The 16,634-nt window shown below is 42.2% G+C and overlaps 1 protein-coding gene across 1 annotated transcript in view; it reads right to left on the minus strand.

Annotated features, from left to right (window-relative positions):
- Positions 1 to 15,854, minus strand: part of ZFAT (zinc finger and AT-hook domain containing) — a 145,095-nt gene extending 129,241 nt beyond the window's left edge. Inside the window, exon 1 of the mRNA XM_055798403.1 lies at positions 15,621 to 15,854. The gene's annotated coding sequence lies outside the window, so the exon portion shown is untranslated. The remainder of the gene's footprint in view (positions 1 to 15,620) is intronic.
- Between the last annotated feature and the right edge of the window lie 780 nt (positions 15,855 to 16,634).

A 16,634-nucleotide genomic window follows, 5' to 3' on the forward strand; every position in this document is an offset into this window, starting at 1 on the left:
AAACTAAATGCAAGTAGTTCAGTTTTTACTATTTCTAGTAGCAGGTTTCCTAAAACGTTGAAGCCCTCCATGCCTGCCTACTCAAATATGGCCAAGCATGAATGGGAAAACCTCCCTAAAAAGATCAAGAGCAAGAAAAGTTATACAAATACATCATTTGTTGACTAGGTTGTTGGGTTTTGGGGTTTTTTCCGTTGTTGGTTTTTTTTTTGAGTGGGTATCAATTGAGTCTGGTGTAGCAGACAAATCAATGACACATTTAGCACACTCCACTTAATGACTTTTCACTCACATTTCCAATTATAATTCTCTGGTGATATTAGCTGCCAACAATAGTTCTCTGTAACACTGTGATGGAAACAAGTTGAGAACTGCAAGACAATATTCACATGCAAAGTCTTTTTGCTTACCTTTGCTGAACAAGGGCACATTTGGATAGTCTGCTAACATCAGCAGCCCAACAGTTAAGTCTACCCAGTGTTACAAGATTGCTGAAGCAGCTGGTAAGGGCCAGGGCACCAAGAGATCTACAGGCAACACAAAACAAATGTTCCCACTTTAAAGGTAATCCTGTGTGAACATATTCCAATCCTTGCAAACGAGTCCAGTTGCAAATAGGAGAAATCCTGGCATTCTCACACGTAATTTTGGTAATCAGTCTGGAGACTGTTATTGCAGCTTGTAGACTTTGGTGAAAGTACAGTGTTGCAACAGTATTTTTCCCGTGCTGTATAAAGCGAGCTCAGCTCCTCCACTGCAATGAAATCTTGAAGGGTATCAGACTGAAGTATCAATTTTAACCTTGCTCCAAGAGCATATACAATTTTTTTTAATTACCTCAAAGTAAATAAGCTCAACATAGCAAGCATGCAAGTCACAAACACCACATGAAGTGCATGGCACTTCGTTTCACAAAGCCCCTTTGTCCTTATGCACAAGTTAAAAAAAAAGTTAATTATTTGTTTTGCAATAATACCCAAGAGACCCATTCTTTTAAACACACATTTGCAGCCTGCTTCCACAAAGGAAACGGTCCACACAGAAACAGCACACAGTTGTGGCATCCACTTCAACATCAACAATCTAAAAAATAAAACAAAACGCATACAACATAAAAAAACCACCAACAAACCACCTTTCCTCTATTCTCAGAATTAGTATCTGTATTTAAATTGTAGATTTCACCAACTTCTTTTCAGAAAATAATTTTCAGGATTTACTGACAGTAATTGGAAACAGACATAATGTGCTGCCAAAACAGCTCATTTTGAAAACATTGCTCCGTATTGTCAAATCAATCTTACATAGGATCTGACAAATATACTTAGAAAATTACTGCTGTCATAGCCTCCCTCTCAAACACCATCTCCTCTAGAATTAAGCCGCCTCCTCCAATAATTCATAACAGAACAAGAATTAAAGTACTTTCCTAGTCTGTAAATATGCCAGGAGTATATCTGACAAGTTTGAGTCATGTTTCCCTACTTGCAGCAAGATAAAATTTAGTTACTGGACTACGATAACAAGCAGCAATATTTTTTTTTTTTTTGAGAAGATATAAGTGACTTGTAGCAGGAAATTTTTTACTAAATCATTAAAAATAATCTTTGATTTTCATACTGACTGTAAAAATTTTGCTTACCAACTACCAGATGCATTACTCTTCTTTTACTGTATTCTGTACAGAATTACTAGTATCATCTGGGGAAAAAAAAAAAGGTATCATGGCATTCACAGAAGGTTCCTGACAAGCACAAAACCCACTCATGTCTGAGAGTCAGAGGAGGTACAGAGCACCTCCAACATCTGGAAGGCACACAGAACATACCCATTAGGAATTAATTTTTGAAGATGTGGAGAGTTTACAAAGATTTATCAAAGGCAGAATGTACTCAACCAACATCACATGAAGAGCTGGGGGCTTTGATGAAAGTTAAATGGCCCACATAATATACTTTGACTTCAGGACAGCTTTTGAGGCGGGCTCACCTGGGAGCTGCGAAGCCCCAGCTCAATGAACAGAAGAAAGAAAACCGGCTGCATCTCTGGCTCACGCGGCTACAGCCCACGGCCGAACGTCCAGCTGCAAGCTGGCAAGGGAGGACCCCAGAGGCCACCACAGGGCTCCAAACACACGCATCGGCAACCGGGAAGACGACGCAGAGTGCACCCTCAGCAAACCCGCAGGCGAGAGCCAAGTGTAAGGCGGCAGGCAGAGAAAAAGAGGGGCTGACACAGTGACCGGCAGCGCGGCTGTCAAAAGGCACAGACCACGACAAACCCGAGAAGAGGGCCAAAAGAAACCTCATCGGGTTCAAGAAGGAAAAGCTCAAAGCTCTGCAGCCAGGGCAGAACAACCCCAAGCGTCAGCACAGGCTGGGGAGAGCTGGCAGAGGAACAGCACTGCTGGAAAGGGGCCAGGGGCTGGGGCAGAAGCAGCTGAAATGGGAGCCAGCACCTTGCTGCAGAGCAGGCAAACCGCAGGGAGGGCTGCGGGTAAGGGGTGGTATCCCTTCTTTGCCTGCTCCTGCCAAGGCCGCCCTGCAGACACCGGCTGCTCCTGCTGAGGACCCTCCCTTCAACGGGTGCTGAGGAAACAAGGAGGGTCCAGCCCTGGCTACCAAGGTGGTCAGGGGCCTCAAGGGCATCCCCCACAGGGACAGCTGGAGGCAGACGGGCCTGTCTGCTCTGGCAAAGAGAAGGTTGGGACCAGGTAAGAGCTGTCTACAGCTACCAAGATGGGAACTAGGCAGTTGAGACAAACTCTTTCAGCACAAGCAGACAGGATAAGAAAGAGCAAGGGCCACAAAAGGCCCCTTGGTGAAAGGGAAACCTAGAAGGATTATAACATCAGATTAATGACCTTTTTGGGTACTGTTGGCCCAGTGAACTTTGAACTATCTCATTCTGTCACTGAGTTTCAAAATAAGAATGAGAGATACTCAATTTAATCAGTAACACTGGTAGCTAAAACGAACTCTCTTCCTTGTATTCACTGTTGGGTTTTTTTTCCCCACACCTTTTGGTTAACTGATCAATGTATTCATCTAAAAAAATACCCCCAACAACAAAACTACACCCATATTAGCGGGCAGTTTATTGCAAGAGGAGATCTGCAAAACAGAACCAGTTCATGCTGAAGACAGTATTCAAACTCCATATATTCCAGGGGACCTCACTTCAGAAATACCTCTAGTACTACTTATGTTCTAAACAGCGTTAAACCAAACATTTTAGCCAAGTCCAGAAGCACACCTTTCAATTTTGTTTCATCCAAAAGAAGCTGATTTGTATGTTCAGCAGGACCAGCAGAAAAGAATGCCATCTTCCAGCCTACAGCGATAGGTATTTCTGGAGATGATAATGCACAGCTATTCTGGAGTTAATCCTGAAGCAATTTTTATTAGCTGTGTTTTAAGCCACAGCAACTAAACACTTCTATTTTATGCATGCCTGCAAAATACAGAGTAATGCATGAATGCAACAATTACATGCAGCTGAGACCTTCATCACACCCTCAAATAGAAAACAACTGCGCAATAAGAACATGATTTAGTGCAATTTAGTACTGCTTTACACGAAGAGAATACTCACGCCACAGAGCCTGGCTGCTGGTGCACTTTCAGAATGGTTTAAATAGAACATGGTAAGCGCACTGTGGCAGAAGAGTTGTCCTGTTCTGTCCTCCAGCTGAGGGACTCCTGCTTCTTCCACTGCTACAGCTATTTTATAATTTCATGATGCAAGTTACTTGGACCAGCACTGCTACTACCTGCGAACTAATCCAGGGGGTGGTGGAGGGGTGGGGATTAAAAAAAAAAAAAAGCAGAAAACTAATACTTTTTTCTATAGCAGGTAGCTGATCTTAGTCACTGGATGGCAGTACAACCCTTAGCACCAACAGGAAGAAGTTACTGTATAGGGCAGGATGCCTGTTTTGCTGGCAATGCGGTGTGGCAAATTGTTTAACCACAACAGGAACATTTCCCCATCCCTGCCCTCCACCCCCCACCCCCCAAAAAAGAAAAAAGGATAGCAATGTTTAGGACCTCTGGTATCAACACTAAGTGGGGAACAGTAACACGAGTGAGCTGCATCTCTCAAAAACACAGTAAACAACAAAAAAAATTAATTTGGCAAAATCATACTCTTCAAGTAGTATTAACTTTATAACCATTTAGATGTAGCTTCAATACTTCCATGCCTTGCAACACGAAACAGAAATTTGAAAAAAAAAAAAAAAATCAATAGATGAACACCAAGTTGCCTTTCACACCCTGCATCAAAGTTTACCCCAACTGCAACTCTAAAAACTGTTATTTGATATTTTTTGTTAACATGGAGCTCTTTCCACAGACTTCTATGCCGAGCAGTCTGCAGACTCCACCTCCACAGAAATCAGCTGAGCAGGACTTACAAGGCAATCACTCTTCCTAAATGCTAAGACTCAGAAGTCTGTCTTACATTACTAACACTTCACCTGCTCATACGTGGACTGATTAGTGGTACATGGACTGACCTTGAAGAGGCAAAGACAAACCAAAAGAATGTAAGAATAAGCAAAAATATTTCTGAGTATTCACAAGCATCTAAAGCACCCACGGCAAAACCTCCCCAAAGAACTTGGCAGTATGATACACTTCTGAATACTAATATTCTTCAAAAATATATGTGAAAAAGTCTAAACAGGGATGTGGTTCAATCCTCCTTTGGCAGCTGGCCAGCTACTAACATGTGGACATTAGTTACTTCATTAGGTCAAGGGTACAGCTCTGCAGGAAAGTTTACTTGAGAGACAAGTCAAGCCCAAGAGTGGAGCTCTCACACAAAAGCATCATTGTCAGTAGTTTCTACCTTATAAAATCAAATTTAAGTTGAACTTTACTAAAGCCTAAAATCAAGTATCATTAAAGCCAGGTATCTCCCCAGAACAAATAAGCCAAAGAAAAAAATGTAAAGCTGCCCACTTCATTTGACCACATTTTCATATGAAAAATAACGTTTACAAAAATAAAAAGTAAGCAAATACATGGTTCTTCATAAGAATCCTCCTATAGTCAGTTCATAAACCAGACATTCCCTGAAAGGGGTTTGAAGAGCAAGGGTGCTACACAGTCCTTAAGACTTACTTTATCTGTTGAAAGTGCTGAAAAGTATCTTCATTCTGCTTTCCACATCTATTTCAATTGCTTTTTTATAAGCCAAAGAAACCAGAGTATGTAACTGAAGAAAACTCTCAAGATGTTGGGAGACTGACTCAACTTGTAAATCAGCTATTTTCCTCAAAGTCTTCTAAGTTGTTCACCTGCAAGTACGGGACAAATTACTGAAAGCACTTTTTACAGAAATCCACTACTTCTATTGTGACCAACTGCAGATTTTCAGTTGGTTTTGCAGAACTGCTGTATCTCAAGCAGAGGTCAGTGGAAGCCAGATTAACTCAACAAAAATCCTGTAAAAACATCAAGAAATTCGTCTAAGGAATCAGTTCAACTAAAAAAAAAAAAAAATAAACCAACCAATTTCATGTGCAGTTTGCAATCTTCTTTCCATGTGAAGAGTTAAAATGTAACTGATACTAGAATAATAACCATCAGCTATAGCATTTCTAGAACAAATGTTTTCTGTGAAAATAGTTAAATAAAAGTTAACCTGTACCAATGAAGGTATGCTTAAGGAAATGCTGCAAATACAGTGACTGGAGGCCTGTATAACTCCAGCACCAACAACAGACCAAAACTCTCCGTCCCTCCACAAAGCCACAAGAAGTCAGCTGCCTTAGGCTCTTGCACTTAATGCAAGAGAGAGAGTATCATAGTTGACAATATTTGTCAAGCTCTGTATGCAAATGTAATCTCACATTTAATCTTTTCAATTCCAGTTTAACCACAATACTACTTCACAGCAGAACTCTTCAAACTAATTAAAGCAGCAGCTTACGACGGGAAACATTGCAGTTATCAATAACCTGTACACCACACTGCTTCAGTCTCCAATGATCTGAAAGTCCTACCTGTGCAAAGATTAACCCAATAACTAAAATTACTTCTTGATTTTACAGGGGGTGAAGAAATGACTGAGGCAGACAGCACACAGTTCAAGTTAACAGCATATTATAAATTGCCTGAACTTATAAAGAAAATTCTGCAGTAGTAGACATGTAGTGCACTAGTAAGTTGACAGGAAACCAGTATTCACCCTTTCATTTAAAGCAGGTGATATAAAACATTTCCCTTTTCACACACACAAAAAAATTACTGATTAACAGTCTTTGAGAATTGCAGCACAGGTTTAGTTTTATTGGGATGCCTGATATTCTTAGGAGAAATTTAGAAGTAATTCTACACATAACAGCAATTCAAGCTGTGTAGCTAAGGTCTTGTTTCTTCATTTACTTACAAGCAATAAGTCAGATATCACTAACTACAACAATAAGGAACTTCACTGAAATTTTTATTGTGTAAGAAAGAGCAACAAATAAACCAGTACTTCTCCCTGATACTGTGTTATGCAGCTTCACATTAACTTACAGAATCACAGCTTCAATCAGTTTCTTAAAACCAAGGAATGTTTAAGTACATAAACTCATTTTGCTTTCCTGAGATTGTACTGCTTCTAGTTAATATTTGGCATAAACTGACTTTTAATTGAACCACCAGCTTAGAAGTTCCTGATCAAACTACTGTGTTTATCAAGACAAGTCATTTAGTCACCATATTCAAAGCAAAAAAACCTCATTGTAAAATTTTGATCAGGCTTGTGAACTGAAAGCAGTCATACAGGCTGAAATCAAATGAAAAAAGACCAGAAAATCATGCCCAATCACATAATATCCGAGTATATCAACTACTACATTTATTTTGGAATTAAAAATAAAAGCACTGGATCAGATGCAACAACTCATTTTTCAAGTTAGAGTAACTGAAAAAAAAAAAAAGAGGAGGGGAAAAGTCAAAATAGACATGTATATTTTAAGCAAACAAAATATCACAGGTTTCCTTGCTAAAGAATCTGTCTTATACCACAGCTGGTTCAAGTTCTGAACACAGCAAACTGTTTAGCGTTACAGTTCTCTTTTCTGCTACAAAGCCTAGAGATACAGCATACCAATCTTCATAAAGCTCTAGAAGTCACCTTATCTTTCCTTGGTATTTCCTTGAAACACTCCCTTGATATATTCAGAACAATGAGGGACAGGCTGCAGAAGAACTAGCTTCCCTGATACCAGAACATCCTGAATGTTCCAGTGACCTGAAAGTGCCTGATCCTGTCAGCAGACACCTTAGCTATCCACAGCAAAGGGCTGCGTGAAAACGATGATGTCCTTGACCTACAGGGAGACGGGAGAGTTAGGCTCAAAGAACCACCGTCAAGAAAAACATCCTTGGAAACACTGCCTTTGTCTTACTGAGATGAAGTCTACGTATGTCAAATTAATATTAAAAATTAGCTGTAGTATATCTTGTCTTAACCCAATTTGATAGAACAAAATGTTTACTTACCCTTCTAGAAGTGAATACAATATTGACTACTCTTAAGTTTTACTAATTAAGTTTACCGAACAATAATTTAAGATAAGCAAAATCTCCAAAAGCAGCAGAATGAGGGGCAATAATGAAAAAGAGTATTTATTTATAAGCACGAGCCATACGTAATCATTTAGTTACAAAGTTTATCAGCAGCACTAACAATATTGTCACGTGTGTTCTCTATAAAAAAGCTAAAGATATCCTCAAAAACCACCAGGTTAACAATACACATTATACTAAGCATGTAAGTATGTGGTAAGAATGCATGTTAAAGTAACGATGCATGTCAAGTATGAACCTGTCAGCCAAAAGACTGAATATGGACGAAAGGAAAAAAACCAGCATTTAAGCACAAAGGTGCCTATCTCCAGAAGAGCCAGGAACACCACACAGCTTTCGTGCTCCCAGCCAGAGCACTAGTAAGGATTAGTCAAAAGAAAGATGTGATGGACAACACACAGTAATTTTAATTTAAATTTAAATACTTAAAGCTAACACTGATGTGAGACTATTGCTATGAGTACTGACCTTCCAGGTCCAACAGCTGAGACATACCTTAGAAATTCTAAGTAACAGCAGCTGAACAGCTAGACAAGTTACTCTTTGCTTAAACCAGAACAGAGTTTTCAGCCTGTTCTACTTTCACCCTTTTATTTCCAATTTTTATCTTACAAAATAACTCTGCCCTCTATTTTCTTATTCTGTGTGTCTGGTACTAAGGACATGGGGAAAAGAGACAGTCTGGTGAAGGTTAAAAAAAGAAAAAATACTGTGCCAGCAGCCCCAAGCATTCTGCACCCTGGGATATATGCTTAGGAAGCTCACGCACTATGGAGCATTTTCTGCCAAGCTGCAGAGGGTCAGCAGGGCATCTTCTGCTGCCAAGCATCAGCTTTGGGAAATAGTACTTTCCAGAAGGTACAAATCTGAGCCTTTTCTGTAGGTTACCAACCGTACACGTACCTCAGCACTCTCCCAAAACTGCAAACTCACATTGCGATTTCTGCATATACCAAAGTACTCCGTTAGCGCACTGAACACACCAAATGATGAACTGAGTTTGAGGTAACGCACAGAGAAACGCTCAGTCCTCAGGAACACTTAGAAACACTCTGAACATCAGAAGAATGAAACCCCTGCATTATGCTGGAACTGCAGAGAAAACAATGAAGTGAATGAAGGAAGAAAGTCCTCTGGGACTCATCTGGCATTTTGATTTATTATACTTACGTTAAGCCTCCAATGTTCATTCTCCCCACAGCTCTGACACGGCAAAAGATTTGTTTTGGAGTAACATTTTATTGCTATATTCTTTACATAAAATGCCCAGGTTCTTACAAATTCTATGTTAGCTATCCAAGTGGTATTAGTAGTGTTGATTCAGTGTGAAACAAGAATTAAGCAGCCTTTTAGCAGTTTAGCTTCCTCATTCCCACAGGATTCAATATGCCCTCGGACATGAAAATCTTATCTAGGGCAATTCCTGTGAATATTTTAATCTTTTTTCCTTTATCTTTCTAACCTTCATTTCTGCGGAAATATAGACCAAATTGCCTCAACCTTCCTGTTAAAATTCTTCACTGGTGGTGTTAAGACCAAAGCATCCTTAGACGACAGTATACAAGGAGCAACTTAGTATTACCAATGGGTAACTTCAGGCACAGAAAACCCATACTAAATAAATTTTAAACTGCAAGGTGGATTGCACTTCTCAGTAAGTGCCAGCTCAAAGAAATGCCTCTTTATTGGGTAGTGGGGCATTCTCCAGTTAGATCAGTTCACTGCTGTTTTAACTTACAGAACTTGCAAAGAAAAAAAAAAAAGCAGGAACATTTTGAAACAGACACAAACAGCAAAGATTGTGATTGGTATTGTATTGACGAAGTCAGCAACAGGCTGATCAATAGGATCCCAATTACACTCTTCTACGTGTATGCTTTATTACATTGTAAATTGATGTTATAAACTTTTTTAAGCAAGAATCAGTGGGGAAGAAGTTTTTCTGTTTGTCTTTTATTTTTGAGGGTTTTTTTGTACAACTCTTAGCATTGTTCTAGGTGTTACAGGATCAACTTCATCAGTACAACCATCCCTTTGCTCTTCTTTACCTTCATCATTCCAACAGCACCTCCAAACAACAATCTCAAAAAGATCACCGTGCCAGGCTAAAAGTTTTCAAACAAGCTAGATAGATTATGTTAACGAATTACCACAAACATATCTTGCTACCTTCCAGACCATTTCATAAATAAATAAATCTGTTACACAGCACATCCATATTTTCCAGGCACTAAGATGTTAGATCATGCTAATATTATTCTATATGATGCCAAAGATAGAGCTGAATAAACTTGCAGGTGAAGTCTACAGAACTGAGCAGGTTTTTTTAAGGTTTTCCAGTCCAGATAGTTCTGAAAGCACTGACCTTTCTACTTACCCAGAAGCTCTCTCTGACAATGGCAGGCATGCTTTTACCATTATATATGCTTCCAGCTACAAGATTTTTACCTCTGTTCCATGTATCACAACAGGAAAAATCCCCATCACGTTTAATTAAACCAAAAATGCAAGCACCATGCAAGGAGTACACTCACTCACACAGTCTATTCAGCTTGCTCTCAATCTGATTATTCACCTGTTTTGTACTGACTGCCATCTGCCCATTCTTCCTCCTGTCTGTCTCTGACACAGACTTTGTACCATCTCATAAGCCTTCTTTTTTTTAGCACTTTCCTGCACACTTCTTCCAGGTCACCCATACCTACAGTGAAAAAACCTAATTGCAAGATTGCTTCCTGAGGCTCCCCAGTCACTACATTTCAAATCAACTCCAATGGAGAGAAGGTTTTACCAGGTAACACTTTGAAACCCTATATACTCATTTCCTGGTTTTTAAGTATGTTTATATACAGAAAATATCAATTCAGATAAATCATATGTATCAAATACGAATCTAAATATATGTACATACATATTTAAGACAGGAAGCAAATTCAAGACCAAGTCAGCCACTACTTATGCTTATTTTCCCATTTAAATTGCAGCATGAGCACCAATCACAAGCATGCAGGTGTTTTTTGTTTTAGGCAAATAATCCACTGCTTCATAGAACTTGACAGTTGTCTCCATTAACTCTATGGCTGTTACAGCCAAATCTTATCATGTGTTGAAAAGGGTGCTGGGATTAATTATGTAGTTCCAATCTGGCCATTTTATTAGTATCAGGAATGTTCATTTCCTAAGTTGTACATGACAGTAGCTTAAAACTCCATCTGGCTTTTTTGATTTACACCAGGAACTTCCATGCTAAGAGTTCATGAATACGTTAACTGCACTGTTTTTTTCCTCTCCTCAAGAAAAAGAAAGTTTTCAACAAAACACTGAAGTACAAACAAAACCTGTAAATGTCCATTAACATTTGGAAATTCAGGAAGTAACAATGAAAGATTCTATGGTTCTTCACATAAGCAGGGTTTGTTTGAAAAAAAAGGAAAAATAGATCCAGAAGAGCCTTCACTTAATACTTTGCCACTGACCTTTAGACCTGACACCCACTGCATCCTGTGGGAAACTTCTTTCAAGAGCCAACTTTCTTATAAATCTTTTAGCAGATCTAAGCATCCAGACTACGTTTTACATGCCTACATGTACAGAAGTAAAAGGCTATTGAATAATGACAGCACCTACATGGACTTTTCATATTCATGTAAGTATCTGTCAAGCAATAAAATACAATGTAAGGGAATCCTGGATGTGTTACATGCAGGTGCTTTTGAAGTAATTTCTTTTAACCCGTGTTTACCCTTACAGCTTCTACAAGTTTCTAAAAAATGCATATAACTGCATTGCTGTCTGTCTTCCTGCATATGGTTTTGAAACAGATTTGCATAGCCTCCAAAAATAACAAAAGCACTAGAAAAAGCCCATGCATTCCTAGATTTGTGTGATAAAAGCAATAGTGATAATTCAATTCCCTACTCAGAATGAAAATTCAAGTCCCTCTTACATGTTTTGCCAATAAATTTCCTTAAACTCTGCAAGAGCATCTCACTTAAAGGAATTTGTTTGGCTTTCAAGTGTCAAAGCACTGCACCTGTTCCTTTTCAGATAAGCAGTCTCCTTGTCAAGTCTCATATTCTTCGTTTTTCCACCACAATGAGAAATTGTTTCGTGCATGATGGAACAGATCACTTGTGGAAAGTCACAGGGAAGATATCTTTGTTACTTCCATGGGCCACACCAGGACTCCTCTCCTGGTGTGGTTCTCCTCCACATCAACCCTTCTCCCCTTCTGTATATGGTTCCACTGCAGTTACATCTCCTGTACAGTCATGTACACGACTGCACTACATCAGTGTTCATAAGGAAACTTTCCAGTCGTTCAAAACAAGCCACGGAGCCACACAAGGACAACCGCATTCACCAAGACAAGCAAGCAGGAATTTGGCTCCATCACACTGCTAGAGCACTAACAAAAGAGACTATTATATTTAAGACACACTTCTGTGGGGTTTTTTTTGTTTGGGTTTTTTTTTTTTTTTTAAATGAAATGATACTGTTCAAAGAAGGCGCCCAACTTAACTTCGAATGAAACTACAAACACTGAGTTACTGCCGGATTTTATGCCGGCAAGTTTCAGCTAGATTTAGCAAGCAAGAAAAATAGAAGGAATGTTTGGTTTTGAGAGCTTAGAACAGAGGGTTTGCTTCAACTTCACCCATCAAGTGTCAGTATCTTCATTATGCATGGCTAAATGCTAACTACAAAAAGAACTTTGAAGCATCAGTACCTGAAGGCGCAATTTCTCTCAAAGCCTTTGTAATGAGAAGTGCACAGTAATAGTATATAAAAGCCTTTACTTTCCAGTCTTGGTATTATTGAGGCTTCTGTTAAAACTTTAGCTCTTTGCTTTTTTTATGGCTGTTTTAACACCAGTCATCACAACTGCATTAGTGGTCCATCTATGTATGACACAGATCAAGGCTTCTGTCCAGTAAAGCCTCTCTCTCACAGTTATCTCCACAGCCACATTACTTCACAGTGGTTACAGCTCCCATTACCAAAAGGAGCAGGGGAATGAGCTGTGTCTCACTCCAAGCGATGCCTCTGATGTTTCCTAGGAGGACAGTATTATGCTCCTGGCATAGATCTCTTCAGCATGCTCAGAAGAAATTTGCACATAGACATTTGAGACAACAAGCAGCTAGTAACTATTCAGCTCTCAAAACCTACAGTAAGATAATACCAATGAATTTTCATGCATGAGAACAGCAGGACAGGATGTACAGCACAAGCTTACATAAGTCACAAGGCACTGCTGGGAACCAACAGAAGTGAACAACATAAATGGCTCAGGAAAATGCTGATGTCACTCGTATACATTTGAGTTGTGCTAGCCAAGTTTCTCTGATTCAAAACTTGGCCTTTCTAGCTGTCTGTAAAACCTCACTTTGCTCTGTTACACTGAGACCTTGAAAAAGAACTTGTTTTCAAAACTCCACATTTCTTCCCAATATTAAGATGAGTGATAAAATATAAAGTCCAAGACTACTCTAGATTTACTGTAGCACTTATAAGCAAGAATCTAAAGGAAAACAAGATGTAATGGAGAACTGGAAAAAGCATGTAATTATGTACACAAATACTTGTTCCTAATACTTACTGACAAAATAGTTCAAGCACAACTTATCCGTTTTTAAAATATGACCTCTGCAAACCTACTAAGGTCAATGAGATTTACAGTAGTTACTCAGTGAGCCCTGCTTGCATAAATTAAAGATGCCCAAGGGTAGCTATGAAACTAGGTATTTGACTTTTCCAGGGCACCTACATATTACGAACTAACAATGAATTGCCATTTTACTAAAGCAGCTTTCAGGTTTTTTAAGAAAAAAACCACCAACCCAAACAACCCCAACTGTGTTGGTACTCACCTCCTCCTCAACACATAAAAGCTCTCCTATTTAATGTTAAAACTGATTATGGAAGGTTCATGTTAACTTGAATACACAAGTGAGAAACCGTAGATCAAATTACTTTCAAAAAGCCCCTACGATATCAGTCAAATAGTGCTTCTTCCTGGTGTATCCTTCTACAACAGACTGGGGGGGCAGGGGGGAAGAGACAAGTAATCCAGCTGCACAAGTTAGTATAAAGCAAAATTGTAAAGAGGGAAAACTTAGCTCACTCAGGTCCGTATTAAAGGCAGCAGCAGCTCCCAGCTCTGCACTTGGCTGCTTTCACCTGTTATTGCAGTGGCTGCACACCACTTCAGAGCAGTGTGTGAACAACAGGTTAACTCCCTCACAGTTCTAGGATTCCTGTATTGAAGTTTTTGCCTGTGGCATCCTGAACACATTTGATTTTCTATAGAGAGCATTATATAAAGTAAGAGGGAAAATACTGTTCCTAAACTTGAACTGCTCAGTTTATCTTTCATCACACACGTTAAGAACTTACTGTCACTCCCTTTGTTATTTTCTTGCAGATACCGAGGCACCCTGAGATAGCATCAAGTTAACACAACTACCCCAACCCTGGCAAGTTCCACTGAATTATATCACAGTAAAGTTACAAACCAACACCAGAACTAATTTCTTCATCATATCAAGTATATCAGAATACCTCTCTTCCAGCTCCCTATGAAAACACCAAATCTAACACCATGTAGCTCAGAGATACCAACTATCAGATAATCAGCCACATTAGAAATTCACAAGGTTTCCTTAGCAGTGGAAGACGACACCATCTTTGTTCTAGGCAAACAGGAGTGAAAACACACCCACAAACTACTTGCACTGTGGAATGGCAGCTCTTGGAAAGCATATTAGCGCACTCTTCATAAAAATATGTAGTGTAAGATGGCCACAGCACAGATCATGCGATATCATAGATTATTAAACATCTTTTTAAGCAAATGCCTATTTCTATCAAAGTGTAGCCACAACAGAAAAATTCTGCAAGCAAAACACTTGTGTCCTGCCTACAGCCACTATGCTTCTATAACAGAAATAACATCACTATCTACCTGTTATTACCATAGCAGATAAACATTTCACAGTCATTACTATATTTATTCAGTATGTTTTTGAAAAGCACCACTATTCCTGATTCATAAGCAAACAGAGGGCTGATGCAGACAGACCGCTCCAAGGTCATAGATAAGTCTGTAGTAAAGTAAGAAACTTCATCTGGTTTTGCCTTCATGCAACTAATACTTTCTATTAATGAGTCATTGCTGCTTCTCTAAATTATTCTGTGAACATGAAGAGACAACAGACTGCCTGTGGCATTCCAACTCTACATGCGAACAGCAGCTTCACTCCAGGGTTTTAAAAAGAAGAAGAAAAAAAATCACGCCAAAGGGCCTTGGTCTATACTATCACAGAATCTCGCTTCAGCACTGTGCTGCTGTGGGGAAAAAACAGGATATACAGGAGATATGTATATATATTATTAAGCAGTCTGCCTTGTTTGTGATCCAACTCTCTCACTAGGGAAACAAAAACCAGTTCCCGAAGTTTTACTCCCTCATGCTACAGACCACCGGGCAAGGGCAAAGTGCAGGGAAGAAGGGACAGTCAACCCGGGAGACAAGTTATGCAAAGCTGGGGCCAGGGCGGGGGGCAGAGGTCCTACAGCCCACGGGGGGGGGCGGGGGGGGGGGGAAGCAGCACATTTTTTTATTCCCAGGTCAACGAGGTCACAGCATGGTGCGGAGGGAGTACAGCCCCCAAGGGCGGGACAGGGACCCCCGGCGGGCGGGGGGAGCATGGTGGCGGGTGCGGAGCTCCTCTCCCTCCCCACAAGAGCTCCGTTCCGCCCCGCAAAGTGCAGGGGGCGGGGAGCCCCCTCCTCAGACTCACCGCCACCGCCGGGGGACGGCGAGCTGCAAACTGCCCCCCACCCCGCCGCGCCGCCCAGAGCTCCCCTCCGCCCCTCGGCACAGTAAGGGCGCTCCCACCGCCCCCCTCCCCGCGCACCACGGTGGCCAGCACGACCCCGGCCCCCCCGCGCCCCGTTGGCCGCCTGAGGCCGCGGTCCGGCCCCCGCCCCAGCCCGCCTCCGCAGCGGGGCGCCGCTCCCCCGTACCTGTGAGGGGAGGCGGCGGGGGGCGGCCGGCTCCGCCGCAGGGACCGGCGGGGCTGCCTCACCGGGGCTACCTCGCCCGGCCCGCTCACAACCCCCCGCTGGCGGTCGCCGCCCTCCCTCGGCCGGCGGGTCCCGCGAAGCCGGCCGGGTCGATTCGGCCTCGGCTGGGCCCGGGCCCCGGCGTCGGGCCCGGCCCCGGCGTCGGCCGTGTCTCCTCCTCGCCTTTAGTTTGACCTTTTCCGTGTCTCCGCTCCCTGTCCCCGACACACTTTGACGTCACTCCCATGGCAACCAATCCCCGCCCCCTTCCACCCCGCGCGCTACCCGCCCGCCCCCGCCCTGCGCCCCCGCCCCCTCCCCCTCCCCCTCGCCGCGCCTCTCTCCCCGGACGTGCGCACGCGCTCCCGGGAGAGGCGGGGCCGCCTCCCGCGTGGCCAATGATCGGGCGCCGGGGCGCTTCCACCCCGCCCTCGGCGGCGCGCGCCCTGAGCGTGTGGAGCGCGCCGTGCGCGCGTGGGGGGGGTGTGCGCGGGGTGCGTGGCGTGTATGGTGCATGGGGTGCATGGGGTACGCGGAGCGCATGGTGTGTGTGGTGCACCAGGTGCATGGCATGCTGGTGCATGGTGTCTCTGGTGCATGGGGTGCGGGGGGTACAGTGGAAAGATAACGGTGAAAGAGCGAGGACATGTTGCTGCACACTCCTCAGTGGAGCGAATCCTTCCCTCCCCTCCAGAGGAAGAAAGGGAGGAAGGAAATCTTAAAACATGAATTTAAACGCTGCCTTTTGTCTGCATGCACATAGACATAAGCCAGGCTTGTGATGTCACAGTTTGCCTGCTCCTTTCCATCTCTTCCTTACAGAATCGCAGAATGGTTTGGGTTGGAAGGGACCTTAAAGATCATCCAGTTCCCACCCCCCTGCCATGGGCAGGGACACCTTCCACCAGACCAGGTTGCTCCCAGCCCCGTCCAGCCTGGCCTTGAGCACTGCCAGGGATGGGGCACCCACAGCTG

The sequence above is a fragment of the Falco peregrinus genome, chromosome 3, assembly GCF_023634155.1.
Source record: "Falco peregrinus isolate bFalPer1 chromosome 3, bFalPer1.pri, whole genome shotgun sequence".
Lineage (NCBI taxonomy): Eukaryota > Metazoa > Chordata > Aves > Falconiformes > Falconidae > Falco > Falco peregrinus.